Here is a 26264-nt window from a genome sequence, read left to right as displayed (position 1 = left end):
AACGTCGCTCTTAACGGTACATGCGTCACAGTATTATCAGTTCAGAAGATATGACTTATAGTAACTGAATATGGCGCCTTGCTAGGTCGTAGCAAATGACGTAGCTGAAGGCTATACTAAACTGTCGCCTCTGCAAATGAGAGCGTATGTAGACAGTGAACCATCGCTAGCAAAGTCGGCTGTACAACTGGGCGAGTGCTAGGTAGTCTCTCTAGACTAGACCTCCCGTGTGGCGGCGCTCGGTCTGCAATCACTGATAGTGGCGTCACGCGGGTCCGACGTATACTAACGGACCGCGGCCGATTTAAAGGCTACCACCTAGCAAGTGTAGTGTCTGGCGGTGACACCACAGTTTTTATGTTCCTTCTTCCTGCATGCAATGCAGTGAAGTGTATGTTAAGGTGATTCAATATACCTGAGTGTTTTTGGCCTTGCTACGTACTCATCTGTTCCTTAGGGATAACAGTTATCCATGAAACAACCGGTTTTTAGTTATATCGTTCTTTTTTCAACTACCTGACTGTTAAAAACGCTCAAAGTAACTGGTTTCTGAAATAATCGATTCTCGGTTTTGTATTCTTATTATTTCCTTAATAAACGTACAAATCTATCAAAGATTGAAAAATTTATTCCCATACTTTGAGGATACGTAGAATCAGTATATTAAATTAAATATGAAAATAAAAGAAAACTTAATCCGTTCACCGTTCACTGCTTTTCTCAAAAAAGACAAGTGGTTGAATAGTATAAAAAATTAACAGTATTGTCCTGTTGATTCTAATTTTTTGATACTCTGCTCGCAAATCATGTTTTAATCGGGTATGACATCGCTCCTTGGACATTACGAACATTCACTCCTAAAGGGTGAAAAGAGAGACTGAAGAACTCTTATTTTTTGTGTTAAATTGTCCGTATCCAAGGGCTGCAAGCAGAGGCATGTTATGCAAGACAGGTAGCGGATCAGCTGCTTTCAATTTTTATTGTAACTATGAATGAACTGATAAGTTTTGTCATTGTATTATGTCACAAGTTCGTTGTGGCCTCTCCAGTTTCTAATGTTTTAAAGGAAATGGACCTTTGTACGTCATTGATACAGCATTTCGTAAAATAGAGACCAGCGATGTTGCCATTCTGTAATACAACTGTCGTCCGATGATCACAGTGAGCTACTATCATATAGATCATATGGGGCAAGTGTTGCACATTACATGTTCACTCGTACCATCTAATAGGTCACGCCACATGGTAATAGCTACGTTATTGTCTCAACAGTGCTGACCAATTAGTGAGCCATGTGTTTGTTGCTCCTTTCTGTCGGAATTGTTATTAAAATAGCACTAATCGCTTTTCCCATTTTCTAAAAAAAATGGCTCTGAGCACTATGGGACTTGACATCTAAGGTCATCAGTCCCCTAGAACTCAGAACTACTTAAACCTAACCAGCCTTAGAACATCACACACATCCATGCCCGAGGCAGGATTCGAACCTGCGACCGACGCAGTCACGCGGTTCCAGACTGAATCGCCCATTTTCTATAATAACGCAATATTTCAAAGCAATGCAAATTTGACGAATAAAATTTCGCATTCCTTAAAAGAGTTTATTTAAAAACACAAAATGTTAGCACTGCTGCTGTGGATAATTGATATTTCGGTTTTTTTACCCGCTTGTTAGTAAAAAAAGGCCTGTTATAAACGTGGCCAAACAAATACCAAAAAATAACTGTTATTCAGAACCAAAATACCGATAGCGGTTTTAAGCCGTCGGTCTTCCCCATCCGTAGCGTAGATGGCTGCCATTCGGAGGACCTGGGTTTGATTCCCAGTTTTGCCAAGGATTTTTCCTGGATAGGACCACTGTTACGGGGTGCAGTCAGCCTCGTGATGCCAATTGAGGAGATACTTTACCGAGTCTGGAAAAACAGCCGGGAGATTAGTGTGCTGACCACACGCCACTCCATACCGCTTCCGCATGCCGCGCAAGGCGGAGGATGGCACTACAGCCGGTAGGACATCCCTTGGCCCATCACGGCCTGGCGAGAAGATCTTTATATACTCCTCTGTGAGAACCACTCCAGCTTCTAGTTCCGTAATCATATACTGAATTCTTTAAAAATGATCCTGCACTAATATCTGTTGGTAATATGTCTTTCCTTATGCTTTTGAATCATGGTATGATTTCAGAACTTTGTTTGGCTAAAGTTTTACATACTTCCGTAGTATGCACATATTGCTGATTCTATCTTAGAGCAGACTGTAAGCGTTCTAAGACGCAACAGAATTTGGAAATTTGTGGTGAGTTCTGTAGAACCAAACTGCTGAGGTCATCAGTCCGTAGGCTTACACAATACTTAATCTAACTTAAACTAACTTACGCTAAGGACAACACGCGCACCGCACACACACACACACACACACACACACACACACACACAAGCCCGAGGGAGGATTCGAACCTCCGACGGGGGAGCCGCGCGAACTGTGACAAGGTGCCCTAAACCGCGCGGCTACCTCGCGCGACGTAAAACCGTTTACTCAACCTTTTGCTTAGTAGTTCAACGCCGGCCGAAGTGGCCGTGCGGTGCTAGGCGCTACAGTCTGGAACCGCGCGACCGCTACGGTCGCAGGTTCGAATCCTGCCTCGGGCATGGATGTGTGTGGTGTCCTTAGGTTAGTTGGGTTTAAGTAGTTCTAAGGGACTGATGACCTCAGAAGTTGAGTCCCATAGTGCTCAGAGCCATTTGAACCAGTAGTTCAACAAGGTTTTCCTGTAATAAATTATCATGTAACCATGCAGAAAAGAAATGAGAATTCCTCTCGTAGATATTTGTTTATAAATAGTTTCAAAAAAATAAAACAAAACGATAAAACTTAAATTTCTGACATGTGCCTGGGCGGAATTGAGACATAAGTTTCACATTATGCTCGATTTCTGTGTTTCCCGCGTCGTTTTTGTGGAAAGAACCTTCTTGGCTATCCAGATAAGTCTTTAATGTATGTGCTTCCTTCCTCGTGCACACAGGCGGCCCACATTCCGAGTACAAAGAAATAGTATGTGTTGAATACATTCCTGACAAATAACTGCCGTTACTCTGAGAAGTGCGCTGTTTGTGTGCTGTGTGTCTAAACACAGGCATCATCAGGAACGAGGAGCGGCGTATGTCTCATATTAAGAAAAACAAGAGCTTAAGATTGTGAGACTCATGCCGCACACAAAAATAAAAGCAGTTGTCTGAAAACATGTTGTGACAATTCAAGGGAATGGCGTTTTATTTTTGTAATGATGTAAGTTTTTTTAATGCTAGAGGCTCGCCGGGTAGTTTAAAGACCTGCTTGCTGGAACGCAGCCACAGTCACGCATTAACTGCGTCGAATATTCAGATTTGTTCCCTGGCAGCTGTACAGAACAGTTCCAAACTTTCGCATCGTGTTCCATTAATTTCACGCTCTCTTCATCGGAACTGTTCGCCAGCGAGATACTAGACATCAAAAACATATGACCAACAGGCAGACAATACATGCTTAGTATGTAGAGCTTGTAACACGCCTACCAGTATGGGATTTATGTTTAAATCTTTCTAAGCCCTGAATATGTGAAGCGAAGTGAACACCGTAAACTGATGAAATAGGAGTGTTACACAGAAAGAAAAAAAGGCAAGCGTAATAAAAATCGCAGTAACATTGTATTCCCATAGTCGGCAGCGAAGCCGGTTTTCGTGTCGTCCGACAGAGCGATACGGATTCGTATCCTGTTACCGGTCAAACCCGATTTTAGGGTGAACTAGTTTCGCCTAGGTCAAACTCGTTCATCGTGTTACCGATTGGATAAAACAGTTTAGCGTAGGTCTAATCGGTTTATCCTAGTTAGAATTTACATGTTTTAGGATAAACTGGTACGTCCTACTCTGAACTAATTTTGCCTAGTCGGACCGCATGTCCTGTCTGTACGAAAGGGGAATCCCCGACTCATCTCTGGCTCGCCACTCGCGCCTCTCAACCGCTCTTCGCTCGCACTGTTCTTTGTTTTGAACGGTATTTTGTATCGACGAGTGCGCGTGTTAAGTTGCTGGTTGCCTTTAAAACATTTTATTATAATCCTAGTATAATTATTGTGAGGCGTTTCATCATGGATGAGCCTTCGTGTAGTAGACAAGCCAATCAGAAGCCGTGGAGAGAAAAGTTTCTGGAGGAAATTTTGCAGAGTGAAAACAAAACGTCTTCTCATGATAATGTGTTATCAGTAGACAAATATGTGGATTTGGTTAAACAAGTAGAAGGCGCGGAAAAGTTGGAAAGAAGAACATCATTACAAAAAAGAAGACTGAAACGATTTGCTGAAAATTGGTGATGTGAAAAAACTCATTGCACTGTGAGAAGGGAATATAAAATACTTCGTTCCAGCTGATGAACTTTATGGTGTGGTTGACGCAGCTCATAGGATGTTAGCCGAGACTCAAAAAAAGCCAATAACGCAAAGGAAATAATATGCCTCTATTTATCAATGTGTGATGTTTGTCAACAAAAGAGAAAAGGGGACTATTTTGAAAGCCAATTCTCCATTCGGAAATGAATAGCAGATGCCAAGTCGATTTGATTGGTTTCCAAACACAACCATACGTGAATTTAAAATTCATTCTAGTTTACCAAGACCATCTCACAAAACTAGTGCTCCTTCGCGCGTCAACATGAAAGTGGGCTGAAGAAGCGGCTTTTTGTCATTTGAATGACATATTCCTAACTGTAGGGGCGCTGTGCATTCTTCAATCTGATAATGACAGATAATTTGTCAATAATGTTGTAAGTGAACTCGCATAGCTTTGGTCAGAACTGTAAATAGTGCATGGAAAACCAAAGCACAGCCGAAGTCAGGGTCCTGTTGAACGTGCCAACTAAGACATTGAAAATATGACAAATTCTTGGTTAAAGGACAACAATTGGACGAAGTGGTCGGAAGGACTAAGGTATGCCCAATTCATGAAAAATCGAGCTTACCACTCTGGCATCCAACAATCACCTTACATACCTTTGCTATTATTCGGAATCGAACCTAGAGTAGGACTTTCCACTTCCTCGTACCTCGAGAAATCATAAAAGATATTCAGGATGAAGATGACCTAAAGAAGGCAATCGAAGATGACAGCAATAGTGAACAGTACGAAGACAGTGATGATGATAACATTGTGAAAATTGACACAAACGACATTCAAAATGCTAGAAAAATTGCGACAGAAAATAAAAAAAAAGCTAAAAGAATGAAAGCTTCCTCTGACAAATGCCATCCACCAGATGACATGGGAGACAACGTAACCATCCCTATTCGTTACGTAGATACAGGCAGAGGTGACCTTCGAAACATAATTGGAGTAATACTTAAAAAGACTGATGAGGGCCTCTACAAAGTTGGGACCAAACATGGCGTACTTCAAACACATTATTGCAAGTGTAATTGTACTAAAATTTTCCAAATTTTCTCTAATATAAAAATATTTGTTTTAACTTCTCTTTTATTTTTTTAGAACTGATTTCGACGTCTGCATTCAGAAATTTTTAGATGTGGGAGATATTAAACAGGATATTGAAATATCTTTAAGGACTACAGTCACAAATCATTATGTTGGATCAGGGCAAGGCTTCGTGAATGCTGTTGCATGCAAAACTGTAATGCAATTGTAAGAAAAAGAAAGTACTCCACAATTCTAAGTGTCACCAAAGTAAACCCTGCAAATATAAGTAAATAAGCAAATTGCAGATAAGGTGATTTCTGTGCATGGATATATGTAAGTTGATCTAGTGATAGATGTGAAATTACTGATTAGTTAATAAATGACTTTAATGAATCATATTGACTATTTTATTTCTATTCCTGTATTCAGTTTACTTTGAAAAGCTTATATGTTCAAATGTGTGTGAAATCTTATGGGACTTAACTGCTAAGGTCATCAGTCCCTATGCTTACACACTACTTAACCTAAATTATGCTAAGGACAAACACACACACCCATGCCCGAGGGAGGACTCGAACCTCCGCCGGGACCAGCCGCACAGTCCATGACTGCAGCGCCTGAGACCGCTCGGCTAATCCCGCGCGGCGAAAAGCTTATAGAAGATTCAAACTAGGTGGAATTAGTTCAGACTATGACGTACCAGTTTATCCTAAAACATATAAATTCCAACTAGGATAAACGATTAGACCTAGAGTAAACTGTATTATCCTATCGGTAACAGGATGAACGAATTTGACCTAGGCGAAACTAGTTCATCCTAAAATCGGGTTTGGCCAGTAACACATGGATTTATTTTGCGTTTCAGCAGGTGAATTCCGCAGATAAACAATAGTTTGATAATGTGGCAATTGCCGGCCGTGGTGGCCGAACAGTTCTAGGCGCTACAGTCTGGAACCGCGCGACCACTACGGTCGCAGGTTCGAATCCTGCCTCGGGCATGGATAGTTGTGATGTCCTTAGGTTAGCTAGGTTTAAGTAGTTCTAAGTTCTAGGGGACTGATGACCTCCGATGTTAAGTCCCATAGTGCTCAGAGCCATTTGAACCATCTTGCAGTGGGACGAACCAGTAGTACAACGTAGTAGAAAGAAAATATTAACTTTAAAAAGGAAGGGCCTTCATAATAAATACTGAAGCTATATTAAAAAAGAGTGTAATGGCAGTTATTTTTATTTTCCGCTAAGGATGTATTTGACTACTTTTCTTGTCTAAGAAAGATTAGGATGAATAAGTGAAACAAAGAAACTGAAAGAATGTGTCTGAACTCTTAAAGCTGGCCCGTTGCCCAGTGAGCAGGAGGGAGGGAATACGCCTGTAGCTAAACGGAATGTTCACGGAATAAATTATGCAAATGGTCGCAGGGGAATTTCTTAGCAATGGCCTGAATGTACTTTTCGACTGCGAACCGCCATGCACCAATGTTGGAGAGAAACTTTGTCCCTTTTCTTGTTCGTCATTGAATAACTTCGGAGCTTTCGTCGGTGCCGTGACTACCCAGTCAGCACGAGCAGAGGAGTGTTACGACGTGCGGGCGTAAATAGTGTCTCGTGTTCCGTAAGCAGGACAAATCTGAAGCAGAGATGACGACGGCTTGTTGACGTAACTAGCCCGAGATTGGCGCGCGTGCGGTGTCAGAAACGAGACCAGCAATTGAGGCCCACGAGGGAAATTAAAACTACGTTAAACTTTGAATCAAGAAGCTTCTACTTCGACTGTAAGATGTTCCAGTGAATAATTTCACATCCCCGTTTACAAAAAGCATCAGACTGTTAAAAATCGTTTATTTCCAAACGAAAGCACCAAAATACACACACACACACACACACACACACACACACACACACACACACACACACACACACACACACACACACGATACGATACGTCACAAACAAACGATGTAGGAAACAGGTAGATTCCGTTTAAGGCCGTTAAACCCTACCATGTCGTAGATACGATCGATTATGAGGGATAGCTTCGCAAATATGTGGTTGATTCGGAGACTATTTGACGCATAGTAGCTAGTACATCATACTGTACGGCGAATGTTCCACGGAAAGGGCAGCTACATCGGGCAAGTGCCGTGGAAGCGAAATAGAGCCTCTAATGTTCTCACAAGGAGAGGTTCCCAGCGGTGCAATCGATTTTTTGAAACTATCTGTATGGTGATGTAGGTTAAGGTCCCAAGTATCACACACTGTAGCCATTCACCTTGCTGAGCCCTCGTTTGCGAATAACTCAACAGCATTAAAAAATGAACGTTGTGTAGTTTCGATGCGTGGTGTAGTGGATAGGATAACAGCTTCACATACGGGAGGTTGTGGGTTAGAATCTTATCAAGCGCTGTTAGTTATTTTATGGTTTTCATTCTTTATCAAAATGACTTTGATCATCAGTTTTATTCATTTAATTGATTTAAATGTAATTCTATAGTTCCATTCCTTTGTCACACCATTTTAATCACCGTATGAACTTTTTCGTTTGTTGCATTTTTTCTTTGTATCATTCTTTTTCCAATCGGAATTTTTGTGACTGAATTTAATTACAATACACATATTTTTGAAAATTCCGATCTGTCAGTCAAAAAACAAAAGAATAATCAATCTATTTAGGTATATTGACTATGCAATGGCGTGAAAAAATTATTTTTCATTACCAGATTGGACGGTAATCGTCATGCAAACATATAAAACGTAACCTAAATACCTACTGTACTATGGACAAAATAACGCAGATGAAAATTTACATGAAGGGCGGGTTTATAAGTAAAACGAAATTCAAGAAAAACGAGAAATAGATATAATGAACGCAGTAATAGGACGAAAGAACGGGGTGATAAAACAAAAGAAATTAAATAAAAATTAATACATAAAATTAATTTAAAACACATGAGCAAATATTGCAAGTGAAGGAATAGTGATAGAAAAATGAGACCGAATGTGGAAGTTGATGGTGTGATTAAAATTAAGTGACAAAGGAATGAAATCAAAAATGACATTTAAATCAATTAATTGAATGAAAATGATGATCAAAGTCATTTCGATAAAGACTTAAAAACAAAAAAATTACCGTGTCTTATGAGATTTAGAACCCACAACTTCCTGCGTGCGAAGTTGCTATCCTATCCATTACACCACACAACCAGACTATCTTCTGCAACGTTTTAACCCTATTGACTATCACACAAAATTCCGAAATTTTTTTTTTTCGCCAATTACTCGCAAACGAGGGCCCACCATGATGAATGGCTGCAGTGCGTAATTCCTGGGATCTTAACCTACGTCACCGCATAGAGTGTTCCAAAAAGTCCATCGCACCCCTGGAAACCTCTCCATGTAAAGATACATAAATTATTTATCAGACAGGATCAGCAGCACTGTCAGATTCTTCTCTGGCTATGCTTTAATGTAAGCCGAAGTATCAAGAAGCAAACTTCGACAAAAGAAAGGTAGCATGCTGAGAGAACTCAGCTTCCTGTTGAGATGGAGACGTAGTAGCAGGTAACACCGGATGAAGACGACGTTGCCGAAATATTGTGCATGGATGACACTGATATCCGACAGAACGCCAGATCTAATATTCTAAGGCTGAGGCTTCTTGTCTTTGTCTGAATGGATACGTCTTATTTCAGTTGACACTTATTTCATTTACCAATGTAAATAGATGTGCGTTATGAATAACGTTTCATATTATTGTGAGACCAGATTCTGCAATATCACATTTGTGGCTCGGCTCTCGGAAGAGTGTCTTGTAAGACGCAGTCGAGTAAAGAAAATGAATCTCTGATTCTTCGCGTTTTCATATGCGCGGATTGGCCAACAAAACCAAAAAAAAACTTAATGAAAAAAAATCGTATACCGGTACCTTCCCTTTTCGTATACCGGTACCTTCCCTTTTTGTCAGTGAATTGAGTTGTTGCATTTAAATCGAATCTTTATTGCCAATGTATAGCGTGGAAAGGTCATTGTTTTTTAAATAAAGTTGAAAGACGTCACATGCACAACAAAAGGAAGCTGTGGACTGATACTGTTCACGTCTGATTATGTTTCTGACTGGTACATAGTAGACATTTTAATACATTTTTGAAGTAATCTCTGCAAGAAAACGACAGAAAATAATTCCAGAGGCGAATTTTACACACTTCCTACACTGTACATTTCAGTAACGTAACAAACGTTGTAAGGGAAGGTGTATGTTCATTTTGAACACCACCATACATAATTTTCTTAAAAACACAGTTTCTTTCTTCGTAATATTATATGAGAGAGAGAGAGAGCGAGAGCGAGAGAGAGAGAGAGAGAAACCTTTACATTAGTCTATTCTACAAGGGCTATAGAGAAAGTAGATTGCATTTTGGTATTAAAAGAAGTTTGCGAAAAAAGTTTTATTCATTTGAATGCGTCACTTAAATACTACTTTTTAGCATAGTCTGCACACGAATTTCGTTATTTACTATAGTGGCGAACAAGCTTTGAAATTCCATTGTCATAAATTTCTGCCGCCTGAGACTTCAACCAGACTTTCCGGAGTTTCGCGTCGTCGTTGTAAAAGCGCTGCGTTGCGAGCCACTTGTCCATCGTTTGGAACGGATGGTAGTCACGAGCTGTACGGAGGATGAGGAAACACCTCCTACTAGAAAAAAAGCATCGAGTGCTTCTCGAGTGCCATTTACCGTATGATGTCGGTCGTTGTTGTGCAAGAACAAAATTCGTGAGCACAATTTTCCTCTGTGCTTATTTTGAATTGCTCTTCTTAAGTTTTCCAAAGCTGTACAATAGTTTGCAGAGTGTATTGTTTGGCACGCTCAGGAAAATCGACAAGAAACACAGTTTTCCTGTCCCAATAAATAGTCGCCAAGACTGCTACAAACTGTGGGTCGTTTCACAGTGAAACAAATGTTAAATTTAGATAAAGAAAGATTCAGAGTACCAGAGAGAGTTATTAGAAACCTTGACACAAGTCCCGGGTTCGATTCCCGGCGGGGTCAGGGATTTTCTCTGCCTCGTGATGACTGGGTGTTGTGTGCTGTCCTTAGGTTAGTTAGGTTTAAGTAGTTCTAAGTTCTAGGGGACTGATGACCATAGATGTTAAGTCCCATGGTGCTCAGAGCCATTTGTGCCTTGACACAAGGGCAAGGCAACACAGACAAGCGGGAAAAAGGACGTTGCAAGATGAAATGGAAGAAAATGCAGACAACCCATCTTATGCAACTGGAATACATTGACATCTCTAATGACTTGTATTTTAGGACAAAAATGTACTTTTTCTCAGCTGCTACTTGCCAGAATTTGTTCAAAATTAACAGAATACACTAAGTGAGGTACTGTGCCTATTTTGAATATCTGAAAGAATACAGAGCCCTACGTACATGAAAAAATGTAGACAGTTTCTTACTTTGATGTCCACATTTCACAAAAATAATTATTATCTTAAAACTGATCAATATTTTTAGAAATCCTTCCGGTATAGTGTTTAGAAATGTGTAATCTACAAACCATATGTTTTTATAAAAAATTTCTCCAATGGTTTGATAAAAGATACGTTTCATATGAATAAATTTTACATTTTAATTTTATCCATATTTTGCAGCTTAAAATGTGACTGTATTCAAAACATTGGAGGTATGAATTAAACAACGCCTTCACTCACAACTTTTTCGTGTTTTACTAACTACACGATGCATTTCGCACCCTGTGGGTCCATCGTCAGGTTAATTTGTCTTAATACCTGTTTTATTTCTTCTCCTGACTGAGGTGAAATGCATATTCCTGTCACGAAAAGATGTAATGTTAGGTTATGAATTTCGTAAGTCGAACGCGGAAAATATGTGCAAAATAGTGGAAAATGAACAGTGTAAACTTACATCATCCAAGGAAAGCATTTTTAACGTTTTAGTACCGGCAAACATTCTTTTCTCCGTCGCTTTAGTACATGTCACTTAATTCAAGATGTACATTTACACCCACATTTTTATAAACACTTCACAGATGTTTTTGTACAGGCTGTTCTCAAAGATGAATTTATTCGTAGTGCTAAAGATATAACTATTAAAAATTGACATATGCAGACATAACACTGGACAACTCCTCATGCCGTCCCACCACACAGAAACATGCTTCATTTAGGTCCATGCTACACAGAGTACATTCCTTTGGTTTAGAAGAAAACATTGCCAAGAATGAGATAGATACAATAAAGAGCATTGCCCTAATCAATGGCTACACAGCCGAAACAATTGACAGTTTAAGCAGACAACTACACAAAAACAAGACAACGAATGGACACACTGTGAAAGAAGAGATAATATTCGCCCGTATCCCATACCTGCGCCCCATATCACAAAAAATCGCCAACCTTTTCAGAAAAACAAGTGTAACAGTTGCATCCTCAACCAATAATAAGTTAGGAAACCTACTCATCCATAACGTAAAATCAAATACACAAACATACAACAGCGAAGTGTACAAAGTATCATGCCCCAATTGTCCTGCCTACTATGTAGGGAAAACAGGAAGAAACTTTAAGACCCGTTTTCAAGAACATGTAAATGCTTTCAGGCTCAAGAATTTCGAAAAATCAGTCGTTGCACAACATATGTTGGAAACGAAATATGTCATCAACAGTCTAGAAAACAATTTGGTAATACTACATAACGAAGGCAATGGTAAGACCCTAAGTCTGTTAGAACAACTGGAGTTATACTTCCAGAAAATCAAAAAACCTGAATCTATGTTAAGTGAACCAACGGATTTCGCAAACCATAGTGATTTCAGTAATTTTGAAGACGTATTCTAAAGTTATTTCTTGGATATGTCAATTGTATGGTTCAAAATGGCTCTGAGCACTATGGGACTTAACTTCTGAGGTTACCAGTCTCCTAGAACTACTTAAACCTATCTAACCTAAGGACATGACACATATCCATGCCCGAGGCAGGATTCAAACCTGCGACCGTAACGGTCGCGCGGTTCCAGACTGAAGCGCCTAGAACCGCTCGGCCACTCTGGCCCGCGTCAATTGTTTAATAGTTAGCACTACGAATAAATTCATCTTTGACAGCACCATGTACAAAAACATCTGTGAAGTGTTTATAAACACGCGTGTATAAATGAACATCTAGAATTAAGTGACATTTACTAAAACGACGGAGAAAAGAATATTTGCCGGTACTAAAACGTTAAAAATGCTTTCCTTGGGTGATAGGTAATTTTACACTGTTCATTTTCCACTATTTCGCACATATTTTCCGCGTTCGACTTACGAAATTCATAACCTAACATTAAACCTTTTCGTGACAGGAATATGCATTTCACCTCAGTCAGGAGAAGAAATAAAACATTTATCACGACAAATTACACCTGACGATGGACCCACAGGGTCCAAAATGCATCGTGTAATTGATAAAACACGAAAAAGTTGTGGCTGAAGGCGTTGTTTAATTCATACCTCCAATATTTTACGTTACTCAAGATGGGGATTACGAACCTGTCCGGATCTTCTTAAATGAAACGAAAGATCTCGAGAACCGGCTGCTTAGAGTAATTTTTATTTAATCCTGGGGCAGTACTTCCCAGACAAAAATTTAAAGGCCCGGTGCGTGTTACAGTATCTGCGTGTGTGCATGCGATAGTAAAGTCGATGCTTTGATCGACACGTAACCGTAGTGCGGACGGCTTCTCGGCTGGCGGTGGCAGGTGCGGCGTTGGCCGTCTGCGGGCAGATTTCAGCTGGAGTCGTTGACCAGTGCTGGAGATAGTGGCGCGTCGCTTGGGAGGCGGCGCACGCAGGAGCGCGTGTGTGTGCCGGGCCGGGCCGGCTGGGTGCGTGGCGTCCCGTTGTCCGCTGCTGGCGCGCCGTTAACGGTGACGCTGCTGGCACGCTTCGCTTCCGGACGTGCGGCTCGCTGCTCCCACCGGCTCCTGCCTCACCTCGTCTCGCCTTCACCTGGCCGCACACGCCACTGCAAGCGAGCACTGGTCGAGCAATCGGTGTAAGCACGGCGCTACACCTGCAGCATGAATTTACTACATACGAGGTGTCGCTAGAAAAAAACCGGACTAGTACTGGTGAAACAATAAAACGAATGCAATAAGGCTGAAAGTCGCGTGGCCTGTCACGTGACTCTCGCTCCGCCTACTGCTAGAGTTTCATATGCCTCCTGCACTCAGTCTGCCCGTGGCGTCTGTTTTAAGTAGTTGACGTTTTGTCTGTGCGTCGGAAAATGTTGAGTGTACAGAAAGAACAGCGTGTTAACATCAAATTTTGTTTCAAACTAGGAAAATCTGCAAGTGAAACGTTTGTAATGTTACAACAAGTGTACGGCGATGATTGTTTATCGCGAACACAAGTGTTTGAGTGGTTTAAACGATTTAAAGATGGCTGCGAAGACACCAGTGATGACACTCGCACTGGCAGACCGTTGTCAGCAAAAACTGATGCAAACATTGAAAAAATCGGTAAACTTGTTCGACACTTTCCTTGTCAACTCCTGTTAACTCAGACACTGCTCTGATTGTTAACCGGCGATCTTGTCGAACAAGTTTACCGATTTTTTCAATGTTTGCATCAGTTTTTGCTGACAATGGTCTGCCAGTGCGAGTGTCATCACTGGTGCCTTCGCGGCCATCTTTAAATCGTTTAAACCACTCAAACACTTGTGTTCGCGATAAACAATCATCGCCGTACACTTGTTCTAACATTACAAACGTTTCACTTGCAGATTTTCCTAGTTTGAAACAAAATTTGATGTTAACACGCTGTTCTTTCTGTACACTCAACATTTTCCGACGCACAGACAAAACGTCAACTAATTAAAACAGACGCCACGGGCAGACTGAGTGCAGGAGGCAGATGAAACTCGAGCAGTAGGCGGAGCGAGAGTCACGTGACAGGCCACGCGACTTTCAGCCTTATTGCATTCGTTTTATTGTTTCACCAGTACTAGTCCGGTTTTTTTCTAGCCACACCTCGTATATTGTGTAGCCACGGCCACGGTTTTCCAGTCTCTATGATCCAACCGATATGGTCACTAGGTCTGAAGAGGCACTGCAGGCGATGTTGTGCTGACAGCAAAGGCACTCGCGTCGGTCGTCTGTTTCCATAGCCCATTAACGCCAAATTTCGCCGCACTGTCATAATACACTACTGGCCATTAAAATTGCTACACCACGAAGATGACGTGCTACAGACGCGAAATTTAACTGACACGAAGAAGATGCTGTCATATGCAAATGAGTAGCTTTTCAGACCATTCACACAAGGTTGGCGCCGGTGGCGACACCTACAACGTGCTGACATGAGGAAAGTTTCCAACCGATTTCTCATACACAAACAGCAGTTGACCGGCGTTTCCTGGTGAAACATTGTTGTGATGCCTCGTGTAAGGAGGAGAAATGCGTACCAACACGTTTCCGGATTGTATCCTATGGCTATTGCGGTTTATCGTATCGCGACATTGCTGCTCGCGTTGGTCGAGATCCAATGACTGTTAACAGAATATGGAATCGGTGGGTTCAGGAGGGTAATACGGAACGCCGTGCTGGATCCCAACGGCCACGTATCACTAGCAGTCGAGATGACAGGCATCTTATCCGCATGGCTGTAACGGATCGTTCAGCCACGTCTCGATCCCTGAGTCAATAGATGGGGACGTTTGCTAGACAACAACCATATGCACGAATAGTTCGACGACGTTTGCAGCAGCATGGACTGTCAGCTCGGAGACCATGGCTGCGGTTACCCTTACACGTCTCGGTCACCTCTTGTTCGCATTAACGACAATTTGAACAGTGGACGTTGCATTTCAGATGTGTTACGACCCGTGGCTCTACCCTTCATTCGATCCCTGCGAAACCCTACATTTCAGCACGATAATGCACGACCGCATGTTGCAGGTCCTGTACGGGCCTTTCTGGATACAGAAAATGTTCGACTGCTGCCCTGGCCAGCACATTCTCCAGATCTCTCACCAATTGAAAAAGTCTGGTCAATGGTGGCCGAGCAACTGGCGCGTCACAATGCGCCAGTCACTACTCTCGATGAACTGTGGTATCGTGTTGAATCTACATGGACAAGCCATCCAAGCTCTGTTTGACTCAATGCCCAGGCGTATCAAGGCCGTTATTACGGCCAGAGGTGGTTTTTCTGGGTACTGATTTGTCAGGATCTATGCACCCAAATTGCGTGAAAATGTAATCCCATGTCAGTTCTAGTATAATACATTTGTCCATTGAATAACAGTTTATCATCTGCATTTCTTCTTGGTGTAGCAGTTTTAATGGCCAGTAGTGTAAGCATTACCTCCAAGAGAACGGTCTGTTTGACACACAGTCAACACGGATTTAGACAATACCGTTCGTCTGAAAACGCAGCTAGCTCTTTACACACATGAAGTGTTGAATGTTATCGAAAAGAGATTTCAAATTGATTCTGTATTTCTAGATTGACCAGAAGGCTTTGGACACTGTACCTCACAAGCGGCTTCTATTCCAGTTGTGTGGTTATGGAATATCGTGTCAGTTATGTGACCGGATTCGTCATTTTCTGTCAGCGAAGTCACAGTTCGTAGTAAAAGAAACGATTTATGGTGTTCGGCAGGGTCGTGTTATAGGCCTTCTCTTGTTCCTTATCTGTATAAACGATTTAGGAGGCAGTCTGAGCAACCGTCTTGCGTTGTTTTCAGATGATAGTGTCGTTTGTCACCAGGTAAAGTCATCAGCAGATCAAAACAAATTTAAAAAGGATTTAGAAAAGATATCTGTATGGTGCAAAAATTGGCAGTTGACCCTAAATAACGAAAAGCGTGAGGTCATCCACTTGAGTGCTAAAATGAATCCGTTAAACTTCGGCTCACGATAAATCAGTCAAGTCTAAAGGCTATCAGTTCAACTAAATACCTGGGAATTATAATTATAAACAACTTAAACTGGAAAGAACACAAAGAAAATCTAGAGGGGCGAATCAAAGATCGATTCGGACTAGGAAGATGTCCAGTTATCACTGAGTCCACATTTCCCCGGAGTTCGAACTGAACGAGGAAGACCAGGTGCTTGTTTGTTTATTTACACTACTGACCATTAAAATTGCTACACCACGAAGGTAACGTGCTACAGACGCGAAATTTAACCGACAAGAAGAAGATGCTTTGATATGCAAATGATTAGCTTTTCAGAGCATTCACACACACCTACAGCCCGCATCTCGTGGTCGTGCGGTAGCGTTCTCGCTTCCCACGCCCGGGTTCCCGGGTTCGATTCCCGGCGGGGTCAGGGATTTTCTCTGCCTCGTGATGGCTGGGTGTTGTGTGCTATCCTTAGGTTAGTTAGGTTTAAGTAGTTCTAAGTTCTAGGGGACTTATGACCACAGCAGTTGAGTCCCATAGTGCTCAGAGCCATTTTGAACACACACCTACAACGTGCTGACATGAGGAAAGTTTCCAGCCGATTTCTCATACACAAACAGCAGTTGACCGGCGTTGCCTGATGAAACGTTATTGTGATGCCTCGTGCAAGGAGGAGAAATGCGTACCATCACGTTTCCGACTTTGATAAAGGTCGGATTGTAGCTTATTGCGATTGAGGTTTATCGTATCGCGACACTGCTGCTCGCGTTGGTCGAGATCCAATGACTGTTAGCAGAATATGGAATCGGTGGGTTCAGGAGGGTAATACGGAACGCCGTGCTGGATCCCAACGGCCTCGTATCACTAGCAGGCGACATGACAGGCATCTTATCCGCATGGCTGTAACGGATCATGCAGCCACGTCTCGATCCCTGAGTCAACAGATGGGGACGTTTGCAAGACGACAACCATCTGCGCGAACAGTTCGACGACGTTTGCAGCAGCATGGACTATCAGCTCGGAGACCGCGCCTGCGGTTACTCTTGACGCTGCATTACAGTCAGGAGCGCCTGTGATGGTCCACTCAACGACGAACCTGGGTGCACGAATGGCAAAACGTCATTTTTTCGGATGAATCCACTGGCGTATCACCCGGCGTGATGGTATGGGGTGCCATTGGTTATACGTCTCGGTCACCTCTTGTTCGCATTGACGGCATTTCGAACAGTGGACGTTACATTTCAGATGCGTTACGACCCGTGGCTCGACCCTTCATTCGATCCCTGCGAAACCCTGTATTTCAGGAGGATAATGTACGACCGCATGTTGCAGGTCCTGTGCGGGCCTTTCTGGATACAGATAATGTTCGACTGCTGCCCTGGCCAGCACATTCTCCAGATCTCTCACCAATTGAAAACGTCTAGTCAATGGTGGCCGAGCAACTGGTTCGTCACAATACGCCAGTCACTACTCTTGATGAACTGTAGTGTCGTGTTGAAGCTGCATGGGCAGCTGTACCTGTACACGCCATCGAAGCTCTGTTTGACTCAATGCCCAGGAGTTTCAAGGCCGTTATTACGGCCAGAGGTGGTTGTTCTGGGTACTGTTTTTTCAGGATCTATGCACCCGAATTGCGTGAAAATGTAATCACATGTCAGTTCTAGTATAATATATTTGTCCAATGAATACCCGTTTATCATTTGCATTTCTTTCGTGTGGCAATTTTAATGGCTAGTAATGTATGTATATATTTTTATCAGAGTTCCAGTACTTCTAAACGCTGCAACCCATCCGAGAACAGTATTAAAATCTGGGACTGCCTGTCAACGTCCGACGTAAAGTTTTCGAGGGAAAAGACGTTCAACCGTAACGACGGAATCATTGTTTGTAAAGAACTGCTCGACCGCGACCACTCGACGCTCTGCGCTCCAATGCTCCATAGCGACTGAAACTGCAGGTCTGAGCTGTCTGCCAGTGGTCACTCAAGGTCAGTACCCCCACCTGTCGCTGACACTAGCGGCTTAAAGAACATCCGTTCCCTATGCTCCTGCCTGTACATACATACTCCGCAGGTCACCATACGGTGCATGGCGGAGGCTACCTTGCACAACCACTAGTCATTATCTTTCCTGTTTCACTCGCAAACGGAGCGAGGCACAAAAATCCCGTCTATATGCCTCTGTACGAGCCCAGATTCTTCTTACCTCGTCTTCGCGGTCCTCAATCGTCAGTGCCGATGCTCTAGACGTTCTCGATTGTGTTATGTAAAGAACGCGACTCCCCTCCAAGGAATTCCGTTTGAATTCACCGGGCATTTCCGTAATAGTGGCGTGCTTACCGAACCTACCAGCAACAAATTTAACAACACACCTCTGAATTCCTTCGATATCTTTCTTTAATCCGGCAGTGGGGATCCCAATCTCTCGAGCAGTACTTAAGAATGATTCGCAATACCCTACTATACACCGTCTCCTTTATGGATGGGCTGCAAATTCCCAAAATTCTCTCAATAAAACGAAGTCGAGCTGCTACCGACTTTGCGTCGTCGTTCCATTTCATATCGCTTTCCAACGTTAGGCCTAGATACTCAATAGACGGAACTCTGTCAACCAGCACACCACAAATACTGCATTCGAACATTACAGAATTGTTTTTCCTACTCATCTGCATTAACGTACATTTCATACATTTAGAGCAAACTGCTAATCATCACACCAAAGAGAAATTCTGTGTAAACCAATCTGTATCATTCTACATTCACTCAACGACGACTCTTCTCTATACACTACAACGTCATCAGCAAACAATCGCAGACTGCTGCTCATGAAGTCCTTCAGATCGTTTGTGTACACTATCTCATCAAAAGTTTCCCGGGACATCTATGTAATGCGGAAATGATTGCTAGTTATCACGAGAGCTGGACCCACCTGCGTAGAAGGTAGTGGGGAGTACTGTGTTGTTAGTAGAGAAGCAGTAACAATCCTAAGCGACTGCTAAAAAGCGTGAGTGATTCCTGTCACGTAGAACAAGGTGTAATTAGATTAATGACGAACACTAACTTCACTTAACGAAGGTTTATTCAGCACTTGCTCATACTAGAGCGTGGAGCGAACTGCCTTCGGCCAGAATACATACATCTACAGAACATTCCAGTACAATGATTCTTGCCATTTGTGGATACTTCTAGAATGTACTCGAACCGAATATAGAAATTAAAATTGCACAGTCTAGGTGAGCTTTGAAGTCTGCCGGATGGAAGGGCTGTGGTCGCGAGGGTACACGACCTAGTCGTCAACCGGATCCAACAAGCTTTAAAAATGGTTCAAATGGCTCTGAGCACTATGGGACTTAACATCTAAGGTCATCAGTCCCCTAGAACTTAGAACTACTTAAACCTAACTAACCTAAGGACAGCACACAACACCCAGCCATCACGAGGCAGAGAAAATTCCTGACCCCGCCGGGAATCGAACCCGGGAACCCGGGCGTGGGAAGCGAGAACGCTACCGCACGACCACGAGATGCGGGCCAACAAGCTTTAAGTTGAGTGGATTTAATCCTAGCACTGAAACCTCCACCATTGTGAAATCTCGCGTTCTCCAGTGACTTGGCTTCCTGTTGCTGCTCGCAGTGTCGCCGAGACGAAGAGCAGCGAGTGGACTGCTTGGGGAAGGCGGATCTGATTAGCTTTCCTTCACTGCTTGTTACTAATTGCTGCATTCTATGCGTTACAGTTTGTTAAGTTCAACCAGCGGTGTTTTTCCTGCCTGGTGGCCGCTAACGCCCCAGTGACCTGCCCTGGAGGTTAGTGTATGTAACGGCAGTGTACGTTTCCTCGCCTTGCTGCTGCTGTCCGGTAGGGCGTGTAGTTTTGACAGTTTCCTTGATTTGTAGGTCCGTTGGTGTTTCTTCTGCTCTGGTAGTAGTGGTTTCTTTCTCCTTTCGGACGCTCTAAACACAGCATTCTGAGGACTTAGTGCTGACCGCCGGTTCCGGCCTTGGCGTGTTGTTCCATCGTTGCATTGGTTATCGGACGTTAGGTAGCTTCAGCAGATTATCATTAGTCATTCGTTAGACTGCCAATAGTCTGAGTTACCATCTTGTGATGTGAATGCACTCTTGGCTGTCTATCTCATTGCTCGCGAAAGTGTTTTTGGCCTGATCTAATCAGATGTCGATTCCTGGAGCACCGTCTGTGACTGGCCCTTGTGTTTTATTATTGTGTTATTATTTTATTATTGTATTACCAAGTTACCATCATTTGTCTCACCTGTTTGGTGATCAGTTGCCTGTCTTTTAAATTACCTTTTGCTGTTGCATTGCTGTTGGACAGTATGTTTGTTAAATTTTTTTAATAATTGCCATTCTTGACGTTGAAGGCCTTTGGCCGTGGCTGTCGGTACTTGTCTTAAAATTCTTATGTGGCAAATGTATTTTAGCAGTAAACCTTAAGACCTTGGTGATTTGTTTTCAATATTTTAATAACTATCATTTGTAAGTTGTAACAAGTTAAACAATTCTTAATTTATTGCCATTAAGGCCTTCAGCCGTGAAACAATTCTTAAATTATTGCCATTATTTTTATTTGTTGTTGATTTTTAAATAAATTGTGTGTGATTAAAAGAAAAGCCAACCAATAGTAACTGATTGTGGCCCCGTCCACGATCGTAACCGAATCCTGCCTGCCTTCCTTGACTACCAGATCTCAGGCAATAAAATATACGAAGCTGATTCAGTAAGTGAGGACCGTTTGGGTATTAAAAATATTAGTAATTTATTTTCATTTGTATTTTATTACACATAAATCCGTACAGCTTGAACTTCTTTTCTACATATTCAACATGCGAATGAAGGCATATGTCGTACCTTGGGACTAATTTTAACATACCCGCTACGTAGAATTCGGCTGCCAATGACGTGATCCAGCTTTGGACGTTTACTTTGACTTATCATCGCTTGCAAATTGCGCTGACCGGGAAGAAATCTCTTGTGGTGGGAAAACAAACTGGAAGTCGTATGGATCTAGATAAGGATTGTAAGAAGGGTGACGGAATTGTTCCCAGCGAAATGAGTCGAGCAGCCTCTTCGTTACACATGCGCTATGCGGTCGCGTGTCGTCATGCGCGATCACAATACCGCAAGTCAGTAACCCACGCTTTTTGTTGTGCATCGCGCGCCGTAACTTCTTCAGTGTCTCACAGTAAGCTGTAACGTTGATTGTTGTGCTCCGTCCCATCTAGTCCACTAGCAACATTCCGTGACAGTCCCAAACATGGCGCACACGACTTTTCTTGGAGGAAGAGGTGACTTCGCTTTCTTGGGTTTCAAAAATGGTTCAAAGGGCTCTGAGCACTATGGGACTTAACTTCTGAGGTCATCAGTCCCCTAGAACTTAGAACTACTTAAACCTAACTAACCTAAGGACATCACACTCATCCATGCCCGAGGCAGGTTTTGAACCTGCGACCGTAGCGGTCGCGCGGTTCCAGACTGCAGCGCCTAGAACCGCTCGGCCACACCGGCCGGCTCTTGGGTTTCGGGAAACCAGTAAGCCAACATTCCAGTGATCGTCGTTTCGTTCCAGGTGTCTCGTAACAAATCCATGTTTCATCGCCTGTGAGAATCCTTTTAAAAATCATTTTCTTCCGTCACATAACGCTGCAAAAACGCTCTCATGCGTTTCTGTTTTTGAACGTCATTTAGTGTTTTCAGTACCTAACGCGCCCATTTTTAGTGCAAATGTTCAGTCACTGAAATGTTTTGAAAATGCATTGACAAATCACAAATTGCCTGTTGGAACGAATTTGTTTGTCGCACCAATTCTTTGGTGATCAACAACGAGTCTCCCTGCCATCGTCGTCGTGGAAATTTTCTACATCTACATGGATACTCTGCAAATCACATTTAAGTGCCTGGCAGAGGGTTCGTCGAACCACCTTCACAATTGTCTATTATTGCGATGTCGTATAGCGCGCGGAAAGAATGAACACCTATACCTTTCCGTACGAGCTCTGATTTCCCTTATTTTATCGTGGTGATCGTTCCTCCCTATGTAGGTCGGTGTCAAAAAAATATTTTCGGATTCGGAGGAGAAAGTTGGTGATTGGAATTTCGTGAGAAGATTCCGTCGCAACGAAAAAGGCCTTTCTTTTAATGATTTCCAGCCCAAATGCTGTATCATTTCTGTGACACTCTCTCCCTTTTTCCGCGATAATACAAAACGTGCTGCCTTTCTTTGAACCTTTTCGATGTACTCCGTCAGTCCTATCTGGTAAGGATCCCACACCGCGCAGCATTATTCTAAAAGAGGACGGACAAGCGTAGTGTTAGCAGTCTCCTTAGTAGGTCTGTTACATTTTCTAAGTGTCCTGCCAATAAAACGCAGTCTTTGGTTAGCCTTCCCCACAACATTTTCTATGTGTTCCTTCCAATTTAAGTTGTTCGTAATTGTGATACCTAGGTATTAGATTAGACTGATTTATCGTGTAACCGAAGTTTAACGAGTTCCTTTTAGCATTCATGTGGATGACCTCATACTTTTCGTTATTTAGGGTCAATTGCCACTGTTCTCACCATTCAAGTATTTTCTGTTCCCTCGTTACACACTGTAGCCCACATTCCCACCATAGCTTCACTCATCGCGTTTTCCCCATTAGGTTTCCATTATATGACCGTACATCTCACAAGCTCGAACATGTCTCGCATTCAAAAACATCATAATGGCTCTTAATTCAGAGCTGGCGTGCCGATAGATTGTTTTAAACACGATTACTGACAACGTTAACGGAATGAAACAATATGGCTAGGCTACTTCGTTCTCGTGTTGAAGAAAGTAACTGCGCATGCGCGATAATCGTGCAGTCAGATGCACGGGAGGTACGAGCAAACGGTACTTATTTTCTGGATCAGCTCTGTATGAAATGTTTTAATACACTCTACGAGAGAAAAAAAAGACGCACCAAGGAAAAATCGGTAGATGTGATGTACATTTACAGACAAACAAATGATTAAAATTTCAGAAACATTAAATAATTTATTCAGTAGAAAGATCTTCACAAATTGAACAGCTCAGTAACGCTTTGGTCTACCACTGGCCCTTACGTAAGCAGTTATTTGGCTTGGCATTGATTGATAGAATTGGTGGAGTCCTACCGAGGGATATCATTCTGTACAATTGGCACGTTAGATCCTCAAAATCGCGCTGTATAGTTGGTGCAGGGGATACAGTTTTAGGCCGGCCGCTGTGGCTGAGCGGTTCCTGGCGCCTCAGTCCGGAACCGCGTCACTGCGTCGGTCGCAGGTTCGAATCCTGCCTCGGGCATGGATGTGTGTGATGTCCTTAGGTTACATAGGTTTAAGTAGTTCTAGGTTCTAGGGGATTGATGACCTCAGATGTTAAATCCCATAGTGCTCAGTGCCATTTGAACCATTTTTTTCGTCAAAATCCGAAGCTGGTTAGAGGCTCCTGCCCATAATACTCCAAACATTCTCAACTGGGGAGAGATTCGGCGATCTCAATAGCCAAAGTAGGGTTTGATGAGCCCGAAGACAAGCAGTACAAACTCTCGCCATGTACGGTTGGACATTATCTTACTGAAGTGTAAGCCCAGGATGTCTTGCCATGGAGGGCAACAATACGTGGCGTAGAATATCGTCGACGTACCGCTGTGCTGTAAGGGCACCGCGCATGACAACCAAAGCTGAAGCGGCACCCCATGCCATTGCTCCTTGTCGGGCCGTACGGCGGCCGATAGCCAGATTGGTACCCCACCGCTCTCTGGGGAGTCTCCAGAAACGTTTTCGGCCTGGAACTTCGTTGAGTGGAGTAGAATGTCTTCAGTAATGAGTCCCGTTTCGAATTGGACCCTGACGACTAGCGAAGACGCGTCTGGAGGCGCACCATACAACTTGGGATACCGTGCTGACTGTTACCCGCCACCCGGCCCTACAGCCAGCAGTGAATAGTCTGGGGTGCCATTCCATTTCATAGCAGCGCCCCTTTGGTTGTCACCCGTGGCCTCTTACAGCGCAACGGTACGTCGATGATATTCTACGCCCCGTTTTGTTGCCCTTCATGGCAAGCCACTGTGGGCTTACATTTGAGCAAGATAATGCCCGCCCGCACACGGCGAGAGTTTCTATTGCTTGTCTTCGTGCTTGCCAAACCCTACCTTGGTCAGCAGTGTCGCCGGATCTCTCCCCAATTGAGAACGTTTGGAGCATTATGGGCAGGGTCCTCCAACCAGCTCCGGATTTTGACGATCCAACGCTCCAGTTGGCCAAAATTTGGTACGGTATCCCTCAGGAGGACATCCAACATCTCTTTCAGTCTGCTTGCATAAGGGCTAGAGCTGGACCAGCGCGTTATCCACTTGCTCAATTTGTGGAGCTCTTTGTCTCGGCAAAGTTTTACAGAAGTTCCAACTATGACGCGTACTTCAATGGGAGATGCTTTTAATAATTTCCACAACGAAATTCTCTCTCGAAATCTGGCAGAAAACCCAAAGACACTGCGCGATAACAACGGTGAAGTCGCGGTTTTCCGAAACTCCTTCACCAAAGAAGACGAAGTAAATATTCTGAATTCCAGTCAAGAACAACTGCCAAGATGAGAAACATAGAAGTAGATATCCTCCGAGTAACGAAGCAGATTAAATCACTTAATAAAGGCAAGGCCTCCGGTGCTGATTGTATACCAGTCAGGTTCCTCTCAGAGTATGCTGATAAAATAGCTCCATATTTAGCAATTATATACAACCACTCGCTCACAGAAAGATCAGTACCTAAATACTGGAAAATTGCCCAAGTCACACAAATACCCAAAAAGGGAAGTAGGAGTAATCCGCTGAATTACAGTCCTATATCACTAACGTCGATTTGCAGTAGGATTTTGGAACATATACTATATTCGAACATTATGAAGTACCTCGCAAAAACGATTTACTGACACATAGTCAACAACGTTTCAGAAAATATCGTTCTTGTGAAACACAACTAGCTCTTTGTGATGCTGCCATTTACCGCCTTGTAAAGTCATCAGACGATCAAAACGACTTGCAAAATGATTTAGATAAGATATCTGTATGGTGCGAAAAGTGGCAATTGACCCTGAATAAAGAAAAGTGTGAAGTTATTCACATGAGTACTAAAAGAAATCAGCTAAATTTCGATTACGCGATATGTCACACAAGTATGACGGCTGTAAATTCAACTAAATACTTAGGGATTACAATTACAAATAACGTAAATTTGAACGATAACATAGATAATATTGTGGGTAGAGCAAACAAAGACTGCGATTCATTGGCAGAACACTTGGAAGGTGCAACAGGTCTACTAAAGAGACTGCTTACACCACACTTGTCCGCCCTATTCTGGAGTATTGCTGTGCGGTGTGGGATCCGCGTCAGATGGGACTGACGGATGACATCGGAAAAGTACAAAGAAGGACAACTCGTTTTGTATTATCGCGAAATAGGGGAGATAGTGTCACAGACATGATACGTGAATTGGAGTGGCAATCATTAAAACAAAGGCGTTTTTCGTTGCGACGGGATCTTCTCATGAAATTTCAATCGCCAGTTTTCTCCTCCGATTGCGAAAATATTCTGTTGGCACCCACCTACATAGGGAGAAATGATCATCACGATAAAATAATAGAAATCAGGGCTCGCACAGAAAAATTTAAGTGCTCGTTTTTCCGCGTATCGTTCGAGAGTGGAACAGTAGAGAGACAGAAACTTCCTGGCAGATTAAAACTGTGTGCCCGACCGAGACTCGAACTCGGTCGGGCACACAGTTTTAATCTGCCAGGAAGTTTCATATCAGCGCACACTCCGCTGCAGAGTGAAAATCTCATTCGAGTAGAGAGACAGCTTGAAGGTGGTTCATTGAACCCTCTGCCAGGCACTTTATTGTGAGT

General features: G+C 42.9%; 1 protein-coding gene across 8 annotated transcripts in view; it reads left to right on the top strand.

The window, feature by feature from the left end:
• LOC126200108 (protein-tyrosine sulfotransferase-like) overlaps positions 1-26264 on the top strand; it is a 971294-nt gene that overhangs the window by 279408 nt on the left and 665622 nt on the right. The gene's annotated exons all lie outside the window — the stretch shown is intronic.

The sequence above is a fragment of the Schistocerca nitens genome, chromosome 1 (assembly GCF_023898315.1).
Source record: "Schistocerca nitens isolate TAMUIC-IGC-003100 chromosome 1, iqSchNite1.1, whole genome shotgun sequence".
Taxonomy (NCBI): domain Eukaryota; kingdom Metazoa; phylum Arthropoda; class Insecta; order Orthoptera; family Acrididae; genus Schistocerca; species Schistocerca nitens.
This window is presented reverse-complemented; position numbering and strand designations above follow the sequence as displayed.